We start from the raw sequence: 15376 nt of genomic DNA on the forward strand, positions 1-15376 counted from the left end.
CAATTTCAGCATCACACAATGCAGCGTGTGTTGATACAATTTTGTATACTTTTTTAAAAAAATCACTCATTTTCCATAACAAGGAATAAAAGAAAACTTACTCTTTTGGTTGGTAGGAACTGTGAGTATTAAGCACATTCACTGCAGCTGTCATTACCACCACAAAACCTTAGCTTCACAGTCATGCTTGGCCTTTAGGAATTTATTTTTGCCCTATCATTACTGAGAAATATTAAGGATAACAAAAACTCAGGTATGTTCCTATACATCCCATTACCCTACAAACATTTCAGATGGAGAAGACTTTTTGTACACAGTAATCAATGCAAAGGAACCAACATCAATGGATAAATTCTGAAACAGGCCCTTCATCTTTGGAGTAAAACTGGAAGCATGCCCAAGATGTAAAATGTAGAGGTTTCTATTGAGCATCAACTCTATGTCCAGTTGGAACTCTGTGGCAGAATTTCCATTAACAGATCATCATCATAAGTATCCAGTGGTTCTAGAGAAAAGTTTACAAACATGGCTGTAAAGTTCAAAGGGTTAGGGAGAAATCTTATGGCCACTGGACACTGTCTAGAGGGCCATAGGATTGTTTGGCTTTTGGGAACAGAGGTTGGAGACACAACTCCAACGTTGGTTCCCAGAAACCATGCTCCCCTCGTGGCCGGCACAGTTCTCTCCGCACTGGCTATGTCCCTGCCCTCAGAAATGGAGTGCAGAGATGGAGAAAAAGGGGTGGGGGTGGAGCAGGGAGCTTCCTTTATGCAGCTTCCTATCAGGTCTCCAGGCCACTTCCCTCCCCCTCCCTGAAGCTGCACCTAAATGGGCGAAATGGATGCCCTCTGAGCTCAAGCTGCCCTGCAAAGGATAATCGCCAGCCTCCGATTTCGGAGGCTGGTGACTATCCAGATAGAAAATATTTTAAACCTAGCAGTTCCGAAAACATTATATTATTCCTACTGCCTTGGCTGAATAGTATTATTTATTAAACAATATTTAGGAATCACATATTGAAGAAATTTCCTAGCTATGGACAGAGGAAAACAGTGCCTTCCTGAGAATGCCTATTGGAAAAGCTATATTTTTAGTAGATGCCAAAAACTCAGAAGCCACTGAAACACCCAGAAATAAGGAGTTCTAAAGAGTGGGCACTACGACACTAGAAACCTTATTCCAAGCCATGATGAACCGAACCCCCCCAATTCTATGGTTCATCTGCTTCCCCAATCAAAACACACATCTTTCAGTTTTTTCTATGCAACTTGTTTGGTATCTTCAGTTATTCTAGACCAATTATGGGTTTGTTCTGACAGCATAACTTCATATGTTCTCCAGTTACTTGAACAAAATTATTCCACATTTGAGCTCGGTAAACAAGATTAAGAATTTCAGCCACCCCCACTATGAATTCCTGTGAATTGATGATGTGGTCTACACATTTATGTCTTCAATTTTTCAAGGTTTCCACCTTTGCTGTGCCTTAATATAAAACCATTCCCTAGTGTTTTCCACAGAAAGGAATAAACTACAGACTTTCATCCAAAAATATCTCTAATACTGCTACAAGTTGCAAGTATCCACCAGGAAGATGCCCTGAATACATGATATACCAAAGAGCAGTACTTTGCAGTGAATTTGCACTCTTATGGTATTTCATCCTATTGTAAAGAAAACCAAAAGTACTTTTGAAGTACTGAATATTATTAGTTTGTATATCATGTGGGATGTTTCTGTCACATAAGACAGAGAAAATTATGGGGCTGAAGCATGACAACTGAGATGGTAAAAGGCAAACTACACATGGAATTGTTATTTCACTGCCTATCATGGCTAATGGAGACCTGTCTACAGCTGCATCTCTAGACAGAGACCATAGTTCCATTGACCCAACCAGGGAGAGGGCCATAGTTCAATATTGGAGCACATACTACAAATGCAGAAGGTCCCACATTCAATCCTTGGCATCTCCAAGTAGGGCTAGGAAAGAATCCTGCCTGAAACCCTGGAGAGCTGCTGACAGTCAGTGTCGACAGTACTGGTCTAGATGAACCAATAGTCTAAGTCAGTATAAAGCAGCTTCCTATATTCCTAACCTTTGTCAAACTAGGATAGAAAGCTGATGCCTCATCTATGATGAGACATGAAGTCACCTATTAATTTTTTAGCCTCTCAAATAAAATTGGAGAAAACAATGCCAAACAACATGAATGTAAGGCTAGCATAATGGTATGAGCAATCCGCTTTGCATACGTGACTTACTGGGAGATCTCTGGAGAGTCCTTTTTCCCTTGCTCATTACTTCAGCATCCCCATGGACTAATGGTGTACCAGATTAGAAAGGGGATTGGCTGTTCCAGCTTTACCACCATTGTTGTTGTTGTTGTTGTTCAGTCGTGTCCATTACTAAACTTTTAATAAAACAAACTGTATATGAAGATCAATCTATTGTTTGTTTAATTTCATTTACTGCAAGACAGCAGCACTTTCTGATTATTCATCAGTATTAGCTATACTGAATCAGAGATTTATGTCAGATTTAGGGCACATGTTTAGACACACACCCCTACATACACACACACACACAAAGTCCAAAACTCTCAGAATCCTTTAGGCAGCTTTTTTCTGTCTAAATATGCATAGGATTGCACCCTTAGTGAGTTCCAGTTTTCCCAACTTTCAGAACTACCCATATAAAGACAGTATTTCACCAATTCTTTAATCAACTGATCGGACAAGAACTTGGAATAACAATGAGCTCCTACTTAGTATCATGTCAGATAAGATATCCAGGATTAATAATTAAGAAATACAAAAGACAAAAAACCCTAAAGAGTCTTGTGGCACTGTAAAGACTAACACATTTATTCTGGCATAAGCTTTTGTAAACCGTAGCCCACTTCATCAGATGCATGGTATAGATGGCTATAGTCCATGAAAGCTTTTGACAGAATAAATGGGTTAGCCTTTAGAGTGCCACAAGACTCTGTTGTTTTTGCTATATAGACCAACACAGCTACCACTCTGGAAATTAAGAAATACAGGTTGGACATGAAACAAAGTGTTGCAAAGTGTTCTTCCACCTAAAAAGGGTGCTCCTGTTCAGGTTCCAGCCAGCCATTCCCTCCAAGCAGGGTATTCTACTACCCCCCTCCAAACCCCCCCTATTTTCTCTTTTTCTTTCCCAATTGGCATTCAACATTTCATGGCTAATGAGCATGCTCAGTCTTCATTGGGGTATTTGGGTCTAGGCTTGTGTGTTTTTTTAATTGTACTTTTGCAAACCTCAGGGTTCCATCCAAGCAGATCTTGCCAGACGAATCTGATCTCATTTTTTTATCAAGTCACCTCCCTGGTGGACTGTGGGAATGCTGTGGACATAATATACCTCGACTTCAGCAAAGCTTTCGACAAAGTGCCCCATGATATCCTGATGAGCAAACTAGCTCAAAGGGGGCTCGATGAAACAACGATCCGGTGGATCCACAGTTGGCTACAGAATCGGACTCAAAGACTGCTTATCAATGGGACCTTCTCAAACTGGGGAGAGGTAACGAGCAGGGTACCTCAGGGCTCAGTCCTGGGCCCAGTGCTCTTCAACATTTTTATGAATGACTTGGAGGAGGAGGTGCAGGGAATGCTGGTCAAATTTGCAGATGACACAAAATTGGGTGGGATAGCTAATACTTTGGAAGACAGAAACACAATTCAAAGTGATCTGGATAGACTGGAGCACTGGGCAGAAAAAAACAGAATTAAATTTAATAGGGATAAATGCCAAGTTCTGCACCTAGGAAAAAGAAACCAAATGTACAGTTACAAGATGGGGGATATGTGGCTCAACAACACTACAAGCAAGAAGGATCTTGGAATTGTTGTTGTTCACAAGCTGAATATGAGCCAACAATGTGATGTGGCTACAAAAAAGGCAAAGGCTATTTTGGGCTACATTAATAGAAGCATAGCTTCCAAATCCTGGGAAGTACTAGTTCCCCTCTACTCAGCACTGGGTAGGCCTTATCTGGAGTACTGTGTCCAGTTCTGGGAACTACACTTGCAGACAAGCTGGAGAGGGTTCAGAGGAGGGCAAAAGGGATGATCAGGAGACTGGAAACGAAGCCCTATGAGGAGAGACTGAAAGAACTGGGCATGTTTAGCCTTGAAAAGACTGAGGGGAGATATGATAGCGCTCTTCAAGTACTTGAAAGGTTGTCACAGAGAGGAAGGACAGGATCTCTTCTTGATCATCTCAAAATGCAAGACACGGAATAATGGGCTCAAATTACAGGAAGCCAGATTCTGGCTGAACATCAGGAAAAACTTCTATATGCCAGCACTGAAGCCAATGGTGGGAGACCCCAGAACCACAAGTGGGCAGGAACACCCCCTTTCTCTCTCGCTGTCTCTCTGCCTCTTTTTCCACACTGACAGGCTGCTGCAGGAAGGACAGACCGCTCTTGAGGTATGTACTTGTTGAATGCATGAACACAGAGGGCTTTGACAACAGGCCACGGCCACAAATTGTGCATCCATTTTAACTGAAGATGCCAGAGATTGAACCTGGGACCTTTTGCACACACAGCATATGCTCTACCACGGAACTTTGGCTCCTCCCCGCAAAACCTTTGCCTACCAGCCAATTCTCCCCTGCAGTGCCTCCCATCTCCACATTTGCCCTGTTTTGGCTCCAATCCTGTTGGCACTTGTTGGCCAATCCTGTTTGTTATTAGAGAGAGTTCTCTGGAATATGCAACAGAACAGGAACATGTGTGTATAATAGAAAACATGGAAACACTGCAGATGTACCTAAAAGGCCTGCCCTAAAATAACTAAGCAGGGTACCACTTGTTCTTACTGCTGGCAGTCTTGCCCTCCTGGTAAACTGAGAAGGCCATGGGGTATCATTTGGCCATCTGCTAGTCTGGGTTACTACAATTTGTTATATGTGGGGCTGCCTTTGAAAACAGTCCAGAAACTTCAGGTGATCCAAAACAGAGCAGCGAGGTTATTAATGGGGACCGGCCAATGTTATATTATGACAGTACTCTTCCATCTGCACTAACTGCCAGTCCATTTCTGGGCCTGATTCAAAGTGCTGGTATTAACATTCAAAGCCCTAAATGGTTTATGGCCAGGTTACCTGAAGGATCATCTTCTCCTATATACACCTGCCTGGACTCTAAGATCATCTTCAATGGTCCTTCTGCAGGAAGTGAAGTGGGTGGCTACTAAAAAGAGGGCCTTTTCTGCTGTGGCACCCCGGCTGTGGAATGAGCTTCCTAGAGAGGCTCACCTGGCGCCTACACTGCGCTCTTTTTTAGCACCAGGTAAAGACCTTTTTATTTTCCCAGGCATTTTAGTTTTTCAGTTTCTATTTTAAATCTGGTACTGTATTTTAAATCTTCGCACTGCTGCTGGTTATATTTGGTTATTTTTATTTTTTATACTGTAGTTTAAAACTTTTATATTGTATTTTCTTATTTTAACTGTTGTGGACCGCTCAGAGAGTTTCAGCTGCTGGGTGGTATAGAAATGTAATAAATGAATACATAAATACTGAAAACTGAAGACAAAAATACTGACTATTTGAAACAACCTGGGCTCTCTTTTCATAAGCTTATCTGGGAGTTAGCCTTGGGTCCAGATTGCTGATGATAACCGAAGAGGTTAGTCTATTTGAAGCTTCTTCTGTGGGCGATCAAAGGACAGAAAGTAACCGTCAATTATAACAACCCACAGTGCTCCCTCCAAGCTACAGGTAGTCCAAGTGACATGTCCAGCCATCACACAAATATTAGGGAGAGGTATGCCTATGCTTCTCCCAGCAGAAAGAGACTCATTGGCAATGACTCACAGGTGTCTGGAGGAATTAAGAAACAGCTATTAGCCACACAAGGTAACTGCATGCCACCTGAATCCTTGGTAAGTGACTCGCGTTCAGACACAGTCAGGCCTGAAGTCTCACATAATCCAGGCTAATACAATATATGATTATACTTTCCTGACAACGTATTATAGGATTACATTTTCTATTGTGCAGTAATAATGCATTCTTTCCCCAATTATATCATATCCCCTTTAAAAAGTAATGCTTCATAGGTTCATCTCCCACCAGGCCTTTTTTTTTTTTCCTCAGGAAAGCATGATCATTTTTTAGAAGTGATGTAAGATTTTTTTTAAAAATTGAGTTTGCTTTTTGTTAAGCTGGCTGGTTAACCCATTTCAGTTTATTTAAAAGTATTGTTACTTTTCCTTGGAGTGAACTATATATTTGAGCTTTTCCCTCTACCCTATCTTCCTTTCCCTCTAAAATGGATTCTAAGCTTTCTGGTCAGGGATTGTCTGTCTTCTGTGTTCAGTAAAACATTTTGCACACCATGGACAACACTATTGGTAATGTATTAGAAGCAATGCATTGTTGGAAAGCAGCGCTCACATTCTTGTTGATATTTCTGTGCACCTCTAATTTAATTTCAGGACAGTCTTAAAACATAGCTCTCCTGGAAATAATATGTGAAACAATGAAGGTAGTATGTTGAGATAACATTGTCCAATACCAAATGACCAATATACTACATGGTAAGGTTTTCTACCATGGATTTGCTTTGTCTTCTGTATTAATGAAAACATGGTGTAATTTTTTCTGACATGGATTCTAATACATGATAAAGGTAGGAGCCTTATCATATAGTAAGGTTCCTCCACATTTGTTGCTTTGTAAGTTGGTCATTTGTATTTCTAATCTGTGGTGGAAGACAGTGAGCAGGGAAGGTACTTCCACAAACTATAGAATGTAAGGACTACGGTTGTCTTTTGCAGAACAGCTTGTCTTCCCTGTTTTTTCTTGATGGTTTTCAAATTTTAAGTTTAGGATTTCTGTTCCAAGTGTGGTTTCTATATTTTGAAGGATTTAAATATTTCTCATTTTTGCAAGATATTTTTAAATATTGACATAAGGTTTGATAGTCACATAAAGTTTTAATACATACATAAAACTAATAACTTTATTGCAGAATAAAAAACTAACTTTTTATTGCTGGAATATATACTGGGCAAAACCAGAAAGGAATGGGGGTGTGGAATAAAAAGTGTTAAGGGCCGGGCTCTTCTCCAGCTCATAATAAATAAATTCTGAATTTATTTATTTGATTTATGCCCTGCCTTTTCATCAACAAAAAATGGCACCCAAGGCAGCAGCTAAATTTTGTTAAAAACCATCATAAAAACAAATAGATTTAAAACACATTAAAAACCACAGTAAAATAAAAACTGCACCCCACTCAATAGAACCCACTTTAGCAACAGACCTGCTTACATGTCAAAGGCCTGCTTGAATAAAAATATATTTTCCTGCCTGTGGAAGGACAGCCAACCTAGCCTCCTTCAGCAGGGAGTTCCAGAGCCTGAGAGCCCCCACTGAAAAGGCCCTCTGCTGTTCCCACCAAACATGTCTAAACTCCTCAGAGCAAACATGGAAACATTCTTAAGCTACAGCAACCAGCAAGCCATACCACAGAAACAGGGTGAAATTCAAAATAATGAACACACCGCACAAAATGACAGCGATACTACTACTGCTACTACAATTGTCTTATGGCTGATTGTTTAAAATTGGTTTTAGATATGTGTTGTCTCTGTGTGTGCTGTCTGTTTATATGTTTTTATGTAAATGGTTTTACACTTTGTGTAATATATTTTAATGTTTTTTAATCTTTATATACTGCCCTTCAGCTTTGGCTATGCAGTGGTTTAGAAATGCAATAAATGATGATTTTTATTTATTTATTTCATTTCTATACCGCCCAATAGCCGATTATGTCCTAAAAGCGAGACAGAAAACATTCTTAAGCAAGAACAGCTACAGCGCAGAGCACAAGGTTATGGTTATAATACTACTGCTACTACTACCAATATTTTTAAAGCAGCTTAAAAAATAACACCCCCCTGACACAAGTCCCCTAAGCAGCTCAATTTTAAAAAAAGAATTGCCATTTACCAGCCCCCTAAGCATACTAGCCTCTTAAGCAACGATCACCAGATACCAGCCCCTTAAACAGCTCAAAAATATTTGAAAATTACAAGCCCACCCCACAGAAGAGGGGGAATTTTTTTTTTTTTTTAAGTAACACATAAGCAACATACTGGCCCAGGTGTTTGCAAACATACTTCCTTTCTCCTGGAACTTTTTTATTTAAAATAGTCAATAAATTCAAAGAGAGACAGACCACCACCATCACCACCTTGCTGCTTAGTTTGCCTGTCTCCCAAAAGCCAGGTTATACAGTGCAGTTACAGTTGGGAGTCAGAGATGAGATGACTTACAATGCTACTGGCTGCTGGGAAGCCACATGGTGTCTGTCATTTTAGCTATCATGGTTGCTAATTAGTCAGTGCATCCACACTGACGCCCATTGAACCAGAGAATGGGATGAGCAGTTCTCCACCTTAAAAGGTATAGGGGCTCTTTTCCTCTTTTTGTAACCTCCCCCCCCCCCACACACACACCTATGTTCAAGCTTTAGGGAGATCAGGTTCCCCAGGTGCACTACTGAATGTTCCCTGTTGCCAAGGGGAATTATCTGCAAACATGCAGTGATGAAACTGAAGCAAAGCCACTGTCGGCCTGCTGGAGGAATCAAGCAGCAGCAGTATAGTAGCACTTGCTGTGCCATCCAGAGACACAGTAATTGATTTGTAGTTGTGTCACATGAGGCAGGGCTGGAGGAGGGTCTGTGCCCCCTTCCTGCATTTAAAGAAACACCACATCTGTCATGGCTGAGGGTATTGAAAACTTCCAAGAGGTCCAGCAGAACCAACAAGGGCACATTCGCTTTGTCAAGTTCCCAGTGTAGATTGTCCACCAAAGTGACCAAAGCAGTCTCTGTCCCATAACCAGGTCTGAAGCCAGATTGAAATGGACCTAGGTCTGCCTCATCCAGAACACCCTGGATGAGGAAGATCTAGGTCCATTTAAATCTGGCTCTGGAATTAACCTCTTTGTGACATATTTAGGGGTCCCCCTCAGGGCTCTGGACCCTGGAGGTAACAGAGTCCATATTTTCCCCAGGACTCCCCAAAACACCAACTGCCACCACCTACTGATTTGCTGTATAATTCAAGGGAAGCTTGTGGGGTGAGATATGCCTATTGTCAAATCCACCCAGACCAGAATGTATGTATTTTAAAGAGTACACATGTCTATTTATGCAACAGATCAACATACAGAACAAATGGCCATCTGATAAACGCAATACTGGTTCTAAAAAGTTATTTCAGTAACTTAACTCACTCTGTTCTCATCTACATCGTCTTTCTGACTAACTTAACTAACTCTGCCCCCCCCCCCCCCGGATGCCTTTCATTGTCTCTCTCCATCCTAATTCAACTATCTCTGACCTCCCGCTAACTGACCTTCTTTCAACTGACACTAACTCCACCCATCTGCCTCTGCTGTCAATCATTTCTCTTCTCAATCTTGTTACTCGCTTAAGTTAACCTCTTATGGAGCAGTATGTTGTCAGTAGCTGAACAAGTCAGTAACCAGGGGTGGAGAAACAGCAATCATAGAATGCTACAAAGCCAGTCATGGTCATCTATATTGCTGCACTTAAGCACATTTAAGAAATGGTCAAATTTCTCCATGTTTATCACTTGGTAAGCAGGTTGCCTGTATTCACCCATAGCTACAATGGAAACCTGTTCTAAAATGTTCATTATACGTAGTGCAAGATGCCAGGATTTGGGGCTGGGAATTCTGACAGTGCCCGTCAAGTGCTTTACGCTTTCTGCCCCCATGCTAACTTGCCACGGGTTACTGGTCTGCTCTCTGCAGTGCTTCAGTGCCACTATTAAGGATGGCTAGAGGGTGACATTGAGCTTGGCACAGTGAAGTGACCTAAGGAACCAACAGGATTCCACCTGGTCCTGTACAGCTGTCAATTCATTGCTCGGGTAAAGACTGAGCTACCTCAGAGTAAGTTACCAGTTCCTGTTGTCTGACTACCTCTTCCAGGCTCAAGTACCAGCTTATCTCCAGGCTATCAGACATGCATTAAGAGCCAGCTCAAGACATTTTGCTGCCTAAGATGAGGAATGAGACGGTGCCCTTGCTTCCATGTATAGAAATTGATCAGACTGGCAATTGAACCTTTCTTCAACATTGATGATGGGGCAGTGTTCTCCACTGCACCGAGAGTAGCAGGCTAGTGTAGAGGGTGTAGGAAAGTCTGTCCTCCAACACCTGCTCTCACTACCTCTGCTGCCTGAGGCAGCTGCCTAATGGTAGGGTCGGCCCTCCACAATGCTACTAACCAAATATGAGCTACCATCAAATTGCACCATGTACCTGATTCCATTGTGGCCAAAATGCTTGGAGGATGCCACTGAAGTGAGTAGTCCCCAATTCCATCACCACCCTTACCCCTTCTCTGCCTACATGTGACAAAAACAACAGCTTTGTCTGATGCAGCCACACTGCAGCTACTGATGTTCACTGCTGCTGGTGAAGTGCAGCTGTGGGAACTCCTATGCTCAAGATGCAAATTCAGCATCATGATCTGTCACAGTGTGTCCCTTTTCCAAAAATATTCAGCTTCTTAAAGGACTGGTATATAAACCAGCTGAAACTTTTGTTCAGGGACTGGTTTGATGACACTCAAAACGAGGTAAAAAACACATCAAATTAAATAACATTACTTAATAATTTATTTAAAGAGAGTTAACATATTGATAAAAACTATGTAATGAATCCCAATGTCTGCATGAAGGGTTTGTGTGTGTGTGTGGTTGTTGTTCCTCGGGGCTTCAATGAAGAGAAAAAAGCTTTAATGAGAAACTTTAAAGGCTTGTTAACAATATCCTTTCATCAATCAAAAGCACTGTCAGTATATGGTGCTCACGTCAATTTTCACCTTACCACACAGTTACCATTTCGGGCTTCCTTATCCACTCTACAACCCTAATATATAGATCCTTGTCGGGGCAGACTTGAAGGTGATGGAGCCCAGACATTCCCCATCTGTCTGCAGCTGGTGCCAGTTCGTCCAGAAGACTTTGGACTACTGCCCTTAGTCACTTAAAGACACATCAGTACCTGCAGTTTCTCCAGACCTTGGCCTCCAGCTTTTAACTGCCACCTACACATAACTTCACACAGACCAGAGGCTGGTCTGGATCAGCATTCAGAGCAGAGCTCATTTTAAACCTTAATGTCTCCAAAGCTGATAAAGAATAAAATTGATGTTAACTTCAGCTTCTTAAATACCAACTTCTAAATCAAAAGCCTTCCAATAGAGTGGGGGACGGGGGATATCATTACAACACGCACAATAGCTTACAAAGGCAAAACAATTAAATACCCTATAATGCCTCTGTGCTATAGAATGTTTGTTTCTCAGATTATATATATATGTATGCGTGTGTGTGTGTGTGTGTGTGTATGTATGTATATATATATATATACAGAGGGGGGGGGGGAATGCACTAATGGAATGATTGCCAGAACTTTAAAATCTATCAGGAAAAACATGAGGAGGGCCTGCCTTCTGGGGGTTCTTCTGGAGTAAAAAGAAAGAAAAGCTGTTCAAAGAATATAGGAACCATGCTTTTCCCATGTGCTGTATTAAACATATTTATTTATTACTCATACACTATGTATGCTATTTGGAACAAAAATAGCACAGCCTTTTGTCAAACTATGAAGCTGTATGACCAATTTGCACACCAATGTTACTGAAATATCCTGCCCACTTTAAGAGCAACAGAAAGTACTAATATTTTCCAGGTTTTAAAGCTAGTTATAGTAAAGCAGAAAAAGGATGGTTCAGGAGAAATCCTTTAAAAGACAATTCTATTAATTTTACTAAGAATATAACAGGAATTACAATTAAATCTGATTGTAACTCAAGGAATTTTACATTCCTGTAAGATTTTTACAGTGCAATTAGTCATGAAATAGTACATAAATCTTATGGCCCTTCCTTCGTATCACTGTAGTTTTTAAGCAATCTCTTTTTAATGAATTTTACAGTAAAGGGGGAAAATGAGCCCCCAAATTACTCCACTTCACAAGATGTACCTGGAAAATAAAAATCAGGAATATTAAAAATGAAAAATGTGTATTACATCTGGCACAGTCTAAAATCTTGTTAAGTTAGCATTTGTCAAAACAGTGTGAAAAAACACCATGAAAAGTAATGATCCCTGATATTTATTGGGAAATATAGTTTAAATTTACTCTTCAGTTTCTAGTATGTCTCTAACTTTATCAAATTGATGGAAATCATATTGCTCACAGTACCGAGTTGCAATATTCTTAATTAGGCACATTAGAAGGTTAAAATTAAGCGTAAATCAAAAAAGGATCTAAAATCAGGTATCTTCTCCTCCGCCTCCAATCTCCCCCATGAATTAAACAAAAACTTCATGAGTCAGATTCTGCTTGGGCTACTCATCTGACATCCAGCACTAATTCCCATTAGACTATTTAGCATAAACAAGAAATAGAGAAGGAAAGATTTGGGTCTAAATGCAAAAATATGTTCTCACAACTGTAATTGGTTGAGTGTTTGAGGCACTTTTTTTTTATTACATTTATATCCCGCCTTTCTTCCATCATATAACTCAAGCAGGGTCATACGATTCCCAAGCAGTTTCAAAGTTCCAGGAGGTTTACCATACAGACCAGGCATGACCTACATACTCAGATCTGGCTAGATTCAGCAATGTTTCCACATCATGTGCCTTCAAACCGTGCCCTGGGACTTACAATGATTGGATGAATGTGCAAATTCCTTTACTGACATGCAAAATATCCAGTATTGCCATTAGCTCTGAACCATGCTTTATCTTTGTGTCGCCCCTGCAGTGGACATTGAATTCTTAGGTTAGAAGTGCCAAGATAGTGATAAATCATACTCAAAGGTTTACTTACATGGAGTACTTTATTGGGTAACTTACAGTGCACAGGTGTACCCAGTGGTTGGATCAGACAGCTTATCTGAACCCTGAACCACTGGGTACAATGGGTCTTATACTCTACAGGTTGGCAATAAGTAGTGTTTCAGCAGCACGGGCCCCTAGCGTTCATTCCCCGCATAGGCTAGCAGTGTTTGGTTCTCAAGCACAGCCACCTGTAAACAGACTTTGCTTCCCAGGCACATCAGAGATAAGACATTCTCCTCATTAGTAAGGAATGCACTGAGAAGGCTGTTATTGGCCTTTTGACTCATCTGCACATGCTCAGGGGCTTACTAGCATGGCAATTGCACCAATAACCAACTTAAGCAAGCATTATGGATCTCTAGGCCCCTCTAACACTATAAATGACTTGGCTATGCTCCTGGGGCCAATACAGTCTTCCAAACAACCCTGTAGGGTAGGTCAGGCAGAGAGAGAGAGAGACGTTTACCCAAGAAGCACTTTGTGGGCCTCATGGTGTTATAATACATTGTAATTTTGATGCAGCATGACTGTATTCTTGACCAAAACATTTCTACTCGGTTTAGGTTTTCTGTAATACACATTTATATGAGTTGAATAGAGGGAGGAGGGAAATGACCCATTGCAAAATTCAGTTTCCTCCATGGTCAAGGGCATCTATTTCATTATAAAATGTAGTTCCACCAAAACAAATATTATTTTTGAATCTTTCATTATCTTAGTCTCTGGAAATGGGCTAAAACAGCATGTGTTGGTATTAGACGCTGCCGAGCCAGCTGTCGTGCCTGGCTGCACAGTGTCTCAATGTCAGCAGTTCAAAGCACTGCAAAGCTGAATGGGAGGAAACTTGATAGGTCAGTGGAACCCTATTCCAAGTAAAAAGAACATAGCTCTCTTGTTTCCAGGGCTTTCTTTAATTCATTTTGGGGGTATTTAACCCCCCCCCCTAAGTTTACATATGTATTTTCATAAACTATGCTATGACCCTCTAACTAGGCTAGGGTCGAGACTATTCCAAGAGATTGCATTTTCCTGCTGACTTCCTTAGTTAGAGCCACATAAGACAATGCCAGGTTGAACCGTGCTGCTGTCGCTGTGTTCTTCAGTGGAAACCTCAGGGTATATATCAAGACTTAAGACAAGACAGAGAAAACCCTCAGAGACAGAGAAAAGAAAATGGGTTTCATACGGGCAACATGCAATGGCAGGTTAGAAACAAATGCTGGTCTCCTAGTGGTTGTTGTTGTTGTGCTGCTGATAAACACAATGGTGTATATATGTTCAGTTCAGATCCTTGCACGACAAAGGCTACGGAGGTGCCTGAAATGCCATTTTGCTGGGTACTAATTCTAAGTTGTGTTGTGCTGAGCATTTTGTAATGGTGAGGAGCAGTCATGCCAAATTAAGGGTACTACACACTTATTAAGACATCATACAAGAGCATCAGCATTATCAGCACAGGGAAAGAATGCTAAGATCACACATAAGCAGCACTGTGGATTTGTTTCTTTCTATGAGAACCCCCAAGAGGTTCTACTATCACAGCCCTCTTCATTAGTGGTCACGCCAAGTTGTAGTTTGGGCATCATTAGCAATCTCTGAAATCGCTGGCAAAGAAAGGCCATTCTTCATCTTACTATGTAACTACAGCACCTTTCACAATACATATGTGGGATGAAGATTGTAGGTCTGTAATACTACTAGACAGCTAATTCCTGAGGCAGACAGTCTGAAGCACTGCAAATAAGGCAGCTCAGAGATTTCAGCTCGGCTGTTCATTTTCAAATTCATTCTTAAACAGCAGGGGAAAAAAGTAGTGAATGAGCATCTCCTAAACACATTGTAAAACACATGAATCTAAATTCTTCTGAGCTATAGTGCCCTCTGTTGGAACACACACCAACAAAAGAATATACAGCTTGGCCTACAACACAAAAACAAACACAGAGATGCCAGCTCATGAAACTATGCTAGTCAGTCAACAAAATCCCTACAGCAAAAAAAAAAAAAAAATCTAATCATTCTAAATGCTGTTTTTCTTGATTCTTTTGGTTAGTGCTTTGTGTAAACTGACTTCAACTTTTGAAGACAAAAGTAAAAACGGTTTTGTGATTAATGCTTTTGCTGTGCTGGACAAAATTATAATATAATGTGCCACTTCTATAAACAGTGCACATATAGGCAGGGCACACTGCCTACATGAAGCAGCTATGTTTTCATAGCATAATGGTGTTACATGGAGAAATGTCAAAATGAATACACGAGTGGTGTATGAAAACCTTGCCTTCAGTTTTAAAATCACAAGGAAGAACTAATCATAGGAAATACCTATGATTATTGCTAAGATATTGCTAAGAGGTCATCAGTCTGTCAAAGTATGGTTGGGTTTTTGGATCCTGACACACAATGCTCTCAAAGCCAGGAGGAGCCCTAA

This window comes from Heloderma suspectum, chromosome 3 (assembly GCF_057233095.1).
Source record: "Heloderma suspectum isolate Gila_16-S chromosome 3, 16-S_ref, whole genome shotgun sequence".
Lineage (NCBI taxonomy): Eukaryota > Metazoa > Chordata > Lepidosauria > Squamata > Helodermatidae > Heloderma > Heloderma suspectum.